We start from the raw sequence: 12,933 nt of genomic DNA, 5'->3' as shown, positions 1-12,933 counted from the left end.
ATTGACAAGAAAATGTGAGTATTTTTGTGACATACATTTTAGATAGTAACTAGAATTACAGGTGATAACATTATACTAGGACATATCAGATGTTTAGAAATTTTATACAATTTAACTTAAAAAGGTTTATTATCACTTATTCAACCACGCTTCACATGTAATTTGACATACCAAAGAAGCCTAATTAGTGTAATATCTCTCTTTTTATAAGGAGAGGGAACAAATCTTTTGAGATGTCCCACTGCCCTCAGAAAGATCCCGAAGTTACATCCTGGTCAAAAAAAAAATCTCATTTAGAATTTGAATATTTTGGGAAGCTTGTCAAAGATATCACAAGGTTTGGATACTTGACCAAATAGGATCACAGATCATTGTGAAATAATACTTAAGTATCTATTTGGCCCAAGTAACAATAACAGGTTTCAAAGGTAAACAAGCAAAGCTTAACTCCTTCAATACCAAGAAAACTCAGTTCTCTTACGTAATTAAAGACCCGATAGAAACAACACAGGAAATTATTTTGAAAAACACAAAATCTCTATTTTCTAGGCATACTGATTAAAGGTAAAGAAGCTTTCACAATCTGTTTTGCCAGTAGACCAACAGCCCAAGAAAATCTTGTCCTCTCAACAGAAAAGCAAGCCAAATTTTAATTTTGCATCAGCTTCTTTTGATATTAAAATTTATTCATTCCAATCTTAGCCAGTCCTGACCACTCATAAAATTCTTTTTCCTGAACACAATGCATTTCCATTCCTCATACCTTCTTTTGCCAAAACACACATCCTACTTTCCTTGTGTACAGAGATGTTTCCCTTTTATTTCTAGTAGCTTTAGTTACATATATTAGAATTCTTAACTCTTAGAGTCTCTAATTCCTGGTAAAAACTAAGAAGTAAGCAATCGTGGATTGGCATGGATTTTTAACTACACTTAATAATTTCTAGGTGTATATGACCTTTGAATAGTGCAGTCTTTCAACGTGGCACAAGACCTGGTTACCAACAGACCCAAATTTATTTTTTAGTTTCTTTGCCATAGGAAGCCAAAAGTAGATAAACCTATTTCAGTAATTAATGCTTTTAGTATTTTACCTTGTTTGGTAAATGATGTAGGTATTTAATCATGGTCCATTACTTAGTTTAACTTAGTATAAACTTTGATCTTTACATTTATTTTAATTACTTGCTTTTAACAATCACACTTGGATTAGACATTAAAAAGGCAACCATCATCCAAAATTACTTTCTTGTTGACAAATTTTGTAACAGAGACAGCATGAGCCTACTTGACTAGTTAACCCAGGCAGACAAATAAGTTGCACATTTGGGGCTGGCCCCGTGGCTTAGCAGTTAAGTGCGTGCGCTCTACTACTGGCAGCCTGGGATCAGATCCCAGGCGCCCACCGACGCACTGCTTCTCCGGCCATGCTGAGGCCGCGTCCCACACACAGCAACTAGAAGGATGTGCAGCTATGACATACAACTATCTACTGGGGCTTTGGGGAAAAAAAAGGAGGAGGATTGGCAATAGATGTTAGTTCAGAGCCGGTCTTCCTCAGCAAAAAGAGGAGGATTAGCACAGATGTTAGCTCAGGGCTGATCTTCCTCAAAAAAAAAAAAAAAAAAAAAGAAAAAAAAAAGTTGCACATTTGCGTTATACCCAATACTAACAACTCTGAAGACATGCCTGTTTTTTACTTACACCAACAGCCTTAAACTAGCTTTTATTTACTGAAGATTAATCTTAGATCATGTGAACCTAAAAAGCACTGAAATTAGTTATTATATTTCTGAAATTTAGGAATACTTAATTTATAAGTGCTTATTTTTGAGCCAATTAAATAGAGCTTTTTACAAATCAATTCTAGCAACACCATCTGGAGGTAGAAAAATACCACATCTCTGTAACATAAATACATACACAGACAGAGATCTCATAGCTTTCATTTTAAAACATTTAGCCGTGTCCCAGGTACAAAACCCAAGAAAACAGTTGGATCCAAATTGTATTTCTGGCAGATGGACTAAGGTAAGGTTACTTGTTCAGATGGCCAAAGTCTTTCACTAAAGATTTTTGTTTGCATGCTGTAAGGATCCTTTTAGAGCTGTTTTTGGAGTCATTTTGTCTATTATCAAAAGTCTAGGGTAATTGTTGTTTAAATTTTTCCTTCTAGTTGTTTATTTGCTCCAGTTAACTCAGAAATAGTAATTAGGGATCTAGCATTTGAATCCTCAGAAGGTCTGATTTTAAAGAGGGCAAGTTTTTGCAGAGAAGAGAGGAAGATGGCATTGAGGCATCTTACTAGATCAGGGCACAAGATCTGGGCACAAGATGGCTGCAGGGGTGAAGCCTAAGACAAAGGATTCTAGGAAGACAAACAAAATGGCACCTGCAACAAAGAAGGGGGAGGGAAACATGAGGCTTCAGATGCCATTTTGTTCTCCCTCACTGTTTTAGTTGTTTTGGTTAATTAAGACAAGGTGTCTTGTAGTAGTGAGGTGATTTTAGAGCTTTGTGTGTATCCAGAAGCCTCCAGGTACCAATGAAAATAGGCATACCATCCATTTTGCTTAATTTTAGAGCCACAGTTTTCCCATTTGGTTTTAAGAAAAGCTAGTTTGGGGAGATCAAAAGTTCCCCATAATGGCCATTGCAATTCTGGACTGCTTTTGGTCTGTTTGACCCACTTAGTTAAAAATGTGCATGTAGGGAGCCCAAGGTTCTTAAAGATAAACCCAACCAGAATCCCTGAAGGAGGGTTTCCCTCAGAACATTTAGATGACTGGGATTCCATTTCTGAAATTTCCTCTGAAAACCCAAGAAAGTTGCTGGACTTCCAGCCCTGATTCCAAAAGGAAGCTGGAAACCAAAGAAAAACTCCTGGATTTTCAGTGAGTCTGAGCCCCAACAGGAACCGCGCTACCTTCAGAAAATGAGTAGTCACCAAGGTTGACACCTTGAACCCAAGGACAGAGAGTTGCATCAGGAGGACAAAGTCCCTCCTCTGAGAGGACAAGCCTCTCCAGAACCCAAATAAAGTCTGAGAGCCCAGAATGCAAAGGGAGCAGAGCTCAAAACGCATGAGCAGACTCCCCAAACCCAAAGCAGGCAGCAATTCACAGAAGCAGTGAGCACAAGGTGGTTGATGTGGGTAGCTTGCTCGATTCTGGGAGTCACCGTCTCTCCAGGGTCACCATCTCTCTGGGGCTACCTCCTTTAGAACCCCCTCTTTTGACATCATATATGTCAACTTAAAAAGCAAATTTGCCTGTTATTTTATCTCAAAATCAGTTATTTGAGAATAGCCAAAAGAAGTGCAATTTGGAATGTGCATACTATGGCAAAATAGAGAGAAATCCAGAAAACAAAGGAGGGGAGTTGCTTTTATAGAGAAAAAGAGAAAGTAGAGAAGAGCAGTTCTAAGGAAAGTCCATTAGAGGAAGTAACATTTCAGGGCAGCAACAGCTTCTCATTGGCTGAGCTGTGGTGTTTCTCACTGGCTGATCTGTGGTGCTTCTCATTGGCTGGCTGTTGCTGGGTGGGGAGAAACATCTTTCTTCAGTAGTAAAGTAGTTTTACTTCCTGTCCGAGCTGCAAGCTCATCTCTCTTCCTGTTTGGTCTAAGTGATGATGTGTGATACAGCGTGAGAGCTCTCCCTAGAGGCCTTTCCGACTTCAATTTAGTTAAGGTTTCTTTTAATTATTTCCACAATACAAACTTCCAGTTTTAAAACAAATAAGTCATGGGGATGTAAAGTACAGCATGATGACTATAGTTAATAATACTGTATAGCATATTTGAACGTTGCTAAGAGAATAGATCTTAAAAGCTCCCATCACAAGAAAAAAAAACTGTAACTGTATCACAACAGATATTAACTAGACTGATTGTGGTGATCATTTCACAATACATACAAATATTGAATCATTATGCTATACATCTGAAACTAGTATAATGTGTATACATCAAATATACACCAAAAAAAAAAAGAAAGAAAAAAGAGGATGAGAATAACAACCTAAAAGGAAAGCTAGAAAATCAAGTTCTTTTCAAATATAGGTAGTTTGTATTAAGTATACTAACAAAACAGATGATAAATGCCAGGTCAAATACTAATTGACATGCCACTAGTTTGAAACATGCTTAAAAAAATGGTTATGTCTGACTCTAATACCTTTAATCTAGTTTGTTCATAACTTTCCATAAGTTTGGAAAAACAAATACCTCAAATCCTAAATTAGGCTCTCTTGTAAAAAAACAAAAAAATTCCACATGTGAGAAGAAATGGTCAAGAACAGCTAAGATACTAGTGAAGCAGAGGAATAATGTGATGGTACTTCCCCTAACAGACATGAAGATTTACAAAAAGCCATAATAATTATTATAGGATGTCATCAGCACAGAGCTAGACAAGCTGATCCATGGAATAAAATACACCAGAAAGAGGCCCATGCATTTATAGAACTTTGATATTTGAAAATGGTTGCATTGAATAGCAGTGAGCAAAGGTAAAAAAGCAAAAAAAAAAAAAAAAAAGCAATAGTGCCGGGACAAGCGTTATCCATGTGGAAAAAACAAAATTGGATATCTTCGTCACACCATATACAAAATTGATTCCAGATGTAAGTACTTAAAAACTTAAAGCAAACTCTAAAAATCTTTTGGAAGGAAATATGAAAAAGTATCTTTCTTATGTTGGCAGAGAAGGCATTTTTAAACCATATTTAAATGGCACAAGCCACAAAGAAAAATATTAATAAATTAGATATTAATATTAATATTGATAAATGATAATATTAATATCAGCAGAACCCATAAAGAGAAAAACCACAAATCAAAAGAATATACTTGCAAGACTCAGAACAGACAAAAGATTATTATGCAGAATATGCAAAGAACAGCTACGAGTAAATAAGAAAATGACAAATAATGACTTCTCTCCAAGGGCAAAAGTTATGAGTCATCAGCCATAAAAGAGAAAATCTATATCTCAAATAAATGTTTGAAGGTGTTCTATAAAAAAAGAAAGAAAAAGCTTTTTGCATCAAAAGACATTATCAACAGAGTAAAAAGGCAACCCATGGCATGGGAGAAATACTTGCAAATCACATATATGATAAAAGATTAATATCCAATACATAAAGAACTACAACTCAACAACAAAAACAATCCAATTTAAAAAATGGGCAAAGAGTTGAACAGTCATTTCTCTAAAGAAGATATAAAATGGCCAGCAAGCACATCAAAAGATGCTCAACATCACAAATCATTAGAGAAAGGCAAATCACCACTTCACACCCATCAGCGTAGCTACCATAAAAGAACCAAAAAATAACAGGTGCTGAGGAGCATGTGGAGAAATTGGAATGCTCCGCACTGCTGGTGGGAACGTAAAGTGGTCCAGCCCCTATGGAAAGCAGTATGGTTGTTCCTCAAAAAATTATACATAGAATTACCCTATGATCCAACAATTCCACTTCCGGGTTTGGACCCAAAAGAAATGAAAGCAAAGATCCAAAGACATATTTGTATACCCATGTTCATAGCAGCATTACTCACAAAAACCAAAAGGTGGAAGCAATCCAAGTGTCCATCAACAGATGAATGGATAAACAAAATGTGGCTTATACATACAGTGGATTATTCACTCTTAAAAAGGAAGGAACTTCTGACACACGCTACAACACGGATGAACCTTGAAGGCATTATGCTAAGTGAAATAAGCCACTCACAAAAGGATAAATACTGTATGATTCCACTTTTATGAATAGTTTGAGTATTCAAAGAGACAAAGTATAATGGTGGTTCCCAGGGCTTAGCCGGAGGGATAACAGGGAGTTCTTTACTGGGTACAGAGTGTCAGTTTTGCAAGATTAAACACATTTCTGCGGAAAGATAGAGATGATGGTTGAACAACAATGTGAATGTACTTAATGCCACTGAACTGGACATTTGAAAGATGGTTAAAATAGAAATTTTTATGTTATGTATATTCTACAGTTATCTTAAAAAATAAATACCTTTTAAAATACTTCATTTTTTTTTACAGTAGTTTTAGGTTTACAGCAAAATTAGGAGGAACGTATAATAAGTATTTTCCATATACCCTCTGCCCCCACATACGCATAGCCTCCCCCATTATCAACATCCCTCACCAGAGTGTTGCATTTGTTCGACATGATGCACCTACACTGACACATCACAATGCCACTACAAGGGGCAGCATGAGAGAACTTCCGGCACGATGAAACAGCTCTGTAGAAGAGACTCTATATAGTCATCAAAACCCACAGAACTGTACGCTACAAAGAGTGAATTTTACTCTATGCAAATTTTTAAAAAATCAACAAGGATGTTGGGGGAACTCAGATGGAATACAGTGACAGGTGGATCCAACTGTATTATAAACATGTGACATAACTGCACAGACGGGGTGGGGACGAAAGGTCCTGTCCTAAGTAACTTTGGAACACAGTGTTCTGATGGGATACTGTAAGACTCAAGTACTGGACACAAACACAGTACGCTAGGTGGTAAATTTGTTTCTCGTAAGGGTATGGATTAGCAATTCTGAAACTACTTTACATGTTAGTAAATATACTGTAGATAATTACAGCCCAGTTTCTCACTGTAGGTGAAACAAGTTACAAATAAGCAAAGGGAGAATGCTAGAATGGACCTTTGGCATTGGGTTGGAGTTGGAAATATCAGGATCAACCCATGTCTCTGTTTTCATATATCTATCCAGATAGGTAGGTAGGTAGAGAGAGAGAAATAAATATAGATGTGTGTATGCCTGAGTTTATATTCATAGACACATTTCCAAATTCTATCTGCTGGGCCTATGCAATGACACCCCAGTATCAATGAGCACACCTTGCTCCTAGATCTTGGTTTCTAAATACCATTCTCCAAGAAAAAGAACTAGGGCGCTTAGAGAAATGGCTACTTCTAGGGTTGGGGATGGAAAATGCAAGATGAGCCTGGAGCATCTTGTAGCGCCAGAAAATAAGGAAGTGCTTTAAAAAAAAACAAAAACCAAAGGATGGGGACGTGCAAAAGGAGCCAACTTGAAACAGCTCCCAATGGCCCAAGCTGGAACAACATGAGCAATAAAATGATAGCATTGAATTATAACCCAGAGAATAAAATAAATACCCATAGGTCCCTACTGATATAAACAAGATTAAGTAAATCACAAAGGAAGGAACAATGGAAGAAAGGAACAAATTTCCCTTAGAGAAGAATTCCAAATAATAAATGTAGACAGATAACGTGAAATAGAAAATCTCCACTAGAATGCTGCAGTAATAATTACTGTAGGCAAGATTCGCTGATGAATGCGAAAATTATGGGTGAAACTTAGAGAAAGAGTGTATTTGCGTAGCCTCAAAGTATTTTCCTCCAAATATTTATTGATAACTTTCGTCTCTTAATTTCTTTAAAAGATCTATGACTATTTAAACAAAAAATAACACTGTATTGTGGGACTTATAATATAGGTAGATATAAAATTTATGATAGCAGCACCAAGGATAGAAGGAGGTAAATAGAACTCTTCTGTAGCAAGGCTTTTATATTTTACATTTATTAAAATAGTACACTATTAACTCTAAGTAAAGTGTGATTATGTTAAAGATGCATATCATAATCCCTGGACCAACCACTAAAACACACAAAGGTGTGTCACTTAAATGCCAATAAAGGAATTAAACAGAATATAAAAAAGCACTTATACAAGAACGTTAATAGAGAAAATAACCCACACGCCCACCAACAGGAAAATAAAGAACACACTGCAGTACAGTCACACAACAGAAGCAGCAACTCCTTAGCAACTCACAGATGCAAAGCACTGAAACACATGTGGTGGGTGAGTGCCATCAATGTCACGCTGAGGAAGGCAAGCTGGACATAAAATAATACATATTGTATGATTTCAACCAAAATGACCCTACGGTGAAAAAATCAGAACAGTGGTTGCCTCTGGGAGAGGAAAAAATTGCCTGGGAAGGAACATGAGAGGATGTTCTGGGAATGATGGAAATATTATATTCTTAGAAGGAGTGAAGGTTACATGGGCATATTTATTTGTCAAACTGTACAGTTAAGGTTTGTGCCTTTCAATGTATGTACATCTTACGTCACGAAGGAAAAAGAACTAAAAAATATACAATGAGGCGTGGGGAAAAGGTTTAAGAAACAAAACCAGCAGAGGATTAGTAGCTGTTAAGCTGGGTGACAGGTTTACTATATTATTCTACTTATTTTGTATATGTTTAAAATTTTCTGTAATAAGACACATATAAAAAGACAAAATTGGCCTACAATGTTAGCTGTTAAGGTTACCTGTGGGAAAGAAGGAGGGAGAAAGAGTGTGTCAGGGAGCTTGAGTGAAGCTGGTTCTAGTTCTTGGTGACACAAATGTATTCAGTCTGTAATAACTCATCGAGCTTTACATGAATGATTTCTGCGTGCATGTTATACACATCAATAAAAAATTTAAATATTACATATTTGCACAAAAATCCTAACTCAATATCTCAAAATAACAGCAGTGTTTTGTTTTCTTTAAAAGTGGAACATGTTCACTCATGGCATCATCAGATGGGTTTTAATATTCCAAAGTATCTATTAACGTCCTAACCCTTGGGTGACCTCCAAGTCTTTCCATTTTTGCCTCAATCTGCTAAGTGGCAATGTTTTGACTTTTTATGACGCAATTTTTTCCCAGCAAAGCCCCCTCCCCAAATGATGCTCACCAGGACCACGACACCTAGCACAGTGCCTTGCACATAGTGTGCTCCCAATACTTGTGGGACTGGGTTGACTCAGGAACAAAACAAGGAGTAGAGGCTGGTTTGCGCAAAGGGTAGTAAGTAGGTAACGCAGGTGATACTGAAGGCTACAGCTCAACAGTAAAGGTTTTTACATTTATTTGAGAAACCACTTGCAACTAGTTCACCAAAAGATGCTGGTTTAAAGCAGTCTTGGCCACACACTATAATCACCTGAAGAACTCCAAAAAATTCTGATGTTGGGGTCCCACTCGAGGGATTCTAATTGGTCTGTTGCAATTTGGGTTTTGGGAATTTTAGAAGCCCCCCAAGTGATTCTAATTACGGCTAGGGGTGAGAACCACTGATTCAGGGTCCAGGATACATTAGCTCAAGTGATTTCCATGCGTGCTGTGAGGATTTACCTCACTGCAGCATTTCAGTTTGGGGTTTTAGAAAATAGCTTTGCCTAAACTCAAAGGACTACTTCGAGACTTAGCTGTTTGGCTAAACTGCAGCAGAAGGAAACGTCTTCTCAGCAGACCTATCTTTATCTCACTTGCTTTCAGAGGAAGAGGTTTTTTTCACGAACAGTAGTTTTAGTCTATTTTGAAAATCATAAATAGCCTACAAATACCAAAAAAGGGTAAAGAGAACTTGCAAATGTGGAGCGCATCATATGTGTTTTCAAATTTCTGCTGATTTGAAATGAAAAATATATCGTTGGCTTTGATTTCCTTAATTCGGACCTTTTCCTAAATTATTCAAGTCCTTCCAAAATATTTCACCATTCTCCCAAGGGGATAATTCCCAACGGTGAAGAGTACTAGGTGGACATGAATCTCAAGGGAACCCTGCTCCTGTTGCAGAAGCGTCCCTCTCCAGAACCAGGGGTCACCAGGGCAGCTGCAGGAGGAGTGCAGGGTGCTGGCTGTGGGTGGCTCTGGAGTCAGGTGGAGTTGACATTGCGGCCTGGCCCAGCCACTTAGAAGCTGTGGCTTTGAAGAAGTTACTTGACTTGGAATATTATATAACACTTATCTGCGAGAAAAGACAATAGCTGATTGCAAAAATGGCAGTGATTCTCCATCCCTCCTGCACCCATGCCCTTTACAATGTGATTTTACAGCTACTCTATCAAGAGGCAGAATCCGTTCCCCTAAATGTTGGATTTAGGCTGGGCTTATTGGCTCCAGCCATTAGAATGCAGTGGGTATGACACTGCCAGTTTGGGGCCTAGGTCTGGAATGCTCTGCTTTTTCTTTAAGAACCAGAAAGAGAGGAAGGTGATGAACCTCACTGTAGAAATGGAGAAGAGGCTGCCATCAGGACGTGCGTTGCAGGCAGAGCCACCAGGACTTGCTGTGGGACTGCATGTGGTGAAGGGAAGGGTCAAGCATGACTCCTGGGTGCTCCCCTCAGAGAAGAGGACCCAGGTCGGGGGGTGATCAGCAGATGGTATTCAGAGCTGGGAGACTGGGTGGGATCTCTCCAAAAAGAGAGAGCACACAGCAAAGAAAAGGGGGCTGAGGATTACTAGAGATCTGGTGGAGGAGGAGAAGCAGGAGGAGGAAGACAGAGTGAGGGGGGAGGGAATGCAGGAGAGGAGGGGTCTCAAAAATCCAAAGGAAAGTGTTTCAAGAAGGAGGAAATGCTCCATTTTATCATCTGTGAGAAATGCAGCTGAAAGGCTGAGTGAGATAACAACAAAAACTTAACCTTGAATTTAGAAAAAGGAAATTATTGGCGACCTGGATAACAGCCATTTCAGTGAAGTGGTGTGGAGGAAAGCTGGAATGGAGTGGGTTCAGGAGAGAATGTGAGGAGAGGCGGCTTGAACGGAGCAGAGAAACAGAATGGTAAATGGGGAGGAATCTGGGGTCAAAGAGGTCTGTTTAATGCACAATATTAGGGCATGTTTATATCCTGATACTAGCAAGGGGTCATTACAGACGCAGAACTCTGGGTTGTCGCCTGAAAGAATTCCTTAGCCCCAAGTTTATTCAAAGTTACAGCTTTAATCTTTAAAATCTTTAAAATAAATGAGATTTTGGCCATCTATTTTATAAAACAGGCGTATCCCACAGAACACATCCCCAACTAATGTTTTCCTGGAAGAACACGTTAGTTTTCAATACCCAGACAGCATAGCAGCTATTTATCTCTCAAAACATCTTTCTCTTGATATTTATATAGATAAAGTTTACATTGAGTCTTCAAAAAATACAACATTTTAAACTAAATGGTTTGCTAGAGAAATTTCATGTCATTTCCAAACACAGCAGGTAGACCATCGATCTTGCTAGTCACTTTACAAAGCTTTGGCTTGTGGGCAAAGGAGACGTCCACAAGTGCTGTTGCTGGTCTGTGAGAGGCCACTGCTACTGCACAGAAAGAAACCTATGCTAGCAAGCATATTCAACGGGAGGTGACCAAGAGCAAGGTTCTAAGCATTTTACATCCTAACATGATTTTTGTAACTTTTATCTAGGTGCCCTACTGCAACTTAAGAAATTGATAGGATTTTTCAACTGACTTGCTTGCTTGCCTTATAATTTTTCCTATTTAAAATAATGGGAAATAGGTTCTCTTTAAAGGTTTTTCTGTGAGAAAGTCTGAGATTTCAGGCACAAATTGAGTTACTAATGGCAAATGATTTTCCAGCCTTGTTTTACTCTTAAATTTTTAATTACTTACCTTGGAAATAATTAACTTTGCTTCTTCCAAATCTTGTAGTAAAATTGATGCTCTAGAAAGATGTACCACAGATATTCTGCTGTTTTGCATCCACCCTGCACAGAATTGGGGCTGTGCATAGTCCAGTTTGAGAAGCATGTAATGTACTCAATCAGAAAAACTAAATGGAAAAATGACGTAGGAGAATCAATACCATCGGTGTAATCACCAACAGAAACAAATTAGCAAAAGTGGTTCCGAAGAGATGTTTAAAAAAGGACATTAAAGGTGGTTCCAAAGACACCCTATTGTAGGGCAGAAATTGTGTTTTCTCTTCCTACATAAACTTTTCTACCGTTGTGGGAAGGACCAAAGAGAACTTCTGGTCCTGTGGGCCTACATGTTAATTAAAGCCAGAGGGCCACACTAGGACGGGCAAGTCCCGTGAACCAGACCTGGTCGGAGCCAGACATGTGGCGTGGGTGTGGATTCCTAAAGCGGCTCAGGGAGTCACTTACCTGTGCAGCTGCGTTTCGTGTCTGTAGAACGCAGGATTAGCGCCCCTCCACTGTGCTGTTTTTCTCCTGTTTATAGCATGGCAGGTGCAGTCCTTCTAAAAGACCTGAAGGTCCGCTGAGCCAGCCTGAGGGTCCGAGAGGCGCTCAGAATACCAGGGGTTCAGAGGGAGGGCTCAGGGCGGCCCAGAGGGATAGAGGGGACGGAGGGAAAGCTGGCTTTCAAAAAGGCAGGTTCCAGGTTCCCAAGTACCGGGCATTTCCAACTCAGGCGGCGAATTTACTGTCTCAGACACCCACTCGGGACCGTCCAGCGGGAGTGCTAAGAAGGCTAAGCAACCAACCACCAGCCCCGCGGACGCCGCCAACGGCCTTAACATGCGCGGGGCGCGGCGGCGCGCGCGGAGGACGGGGCTGGGGGGCGGGGGGCCGGGGCGGCGGCGGGCTGTCGCGCTCTGGCCGCGAGGGGCCCCGGCCCACTCGCTGGTCTGCGAGAAAGGCACCTGGGCCGCGAGCAGCCCGGCCGCCGGGACCTCGCGGAGCGGCACTCGTCACGGCCGAGGCCGGCCGCCCGGGGGCCTCCGCGGGCGGGGGAGGCAGGGGAAGACCCCGCTCTCTCGGGGCGGGCGGCGGCCCCTCCGCGCGTTGGGGGAGCGGGGGTCTCCCCTGCCGCCCGTGGCCGGTGGGGCTGCGGACTCCAGCCCCCGGGGCGCGGCGCGGGGCGGAGCGCTGGCTGCCGACTCGGCCCCGCGCCCGCCGCGGGCCGGTGAGCCGTGGGGAGGGTCGTGAGGGCCGCGGGAGGACGGAGTCAGGAGGGAGCTGAGGCCGCGCCCCGCGAGCAGCTCGCTGCGCCCAGCTTCAGGGCCTCACTCGCGCGCCTTCCCCACCGCCGTCTCTCTCCGGGGCTTGGTTCCTTCGCCGTCTGCATGCCTGGGGATCTTTCTGGAGCGTCAGGACTAGT

The 12,933-nt window shown here is 40.8% G+C and overlaps 1 long non-coding RNA gene across 2 annotated transcripts in view; it reads right to left on the bottom strand.

The window, feature by feature from the left end:
- The window catches only part of LOC131410598 (uncharacterized), a 48,826-nt gene extending 37,265 nt beyond the window's left edge, over positions 1-11,561 (bottom strand). For both annotated transcript variants that reach the window (XR_009221351.1, XR_009221352.1), the window contains exon 1: positions 11,479-11,561. This is a non-coding gene — a long non-coding RNA (uncharacterized LOC131410598). The remainder of the gene's footprint in view (positions 1-11,478) is intronic.
- Between the last annotated feature and the right edge of the window lie 1,372 nt (positions 11,562-12,933).

This window comes from Diceros bicornis, chromosome 10 (assembly GCF_020826845.1).
Source record: "Diceros bicornis minor isolate mBicDic1 chromosome 10, mDicBic1.mat.cur, whole genome shotgun sequence".
NCBI lineage: Eukaryota > Metazoa > Chordata > Mammalia > Perissodactyla > Rhinocerotidae > Diceros > Diceros bicornis.
Note: the sequence above shows the minus strand (reverse complement) of the source record. Positions and strands in the feature narration are given on the sequence as shown.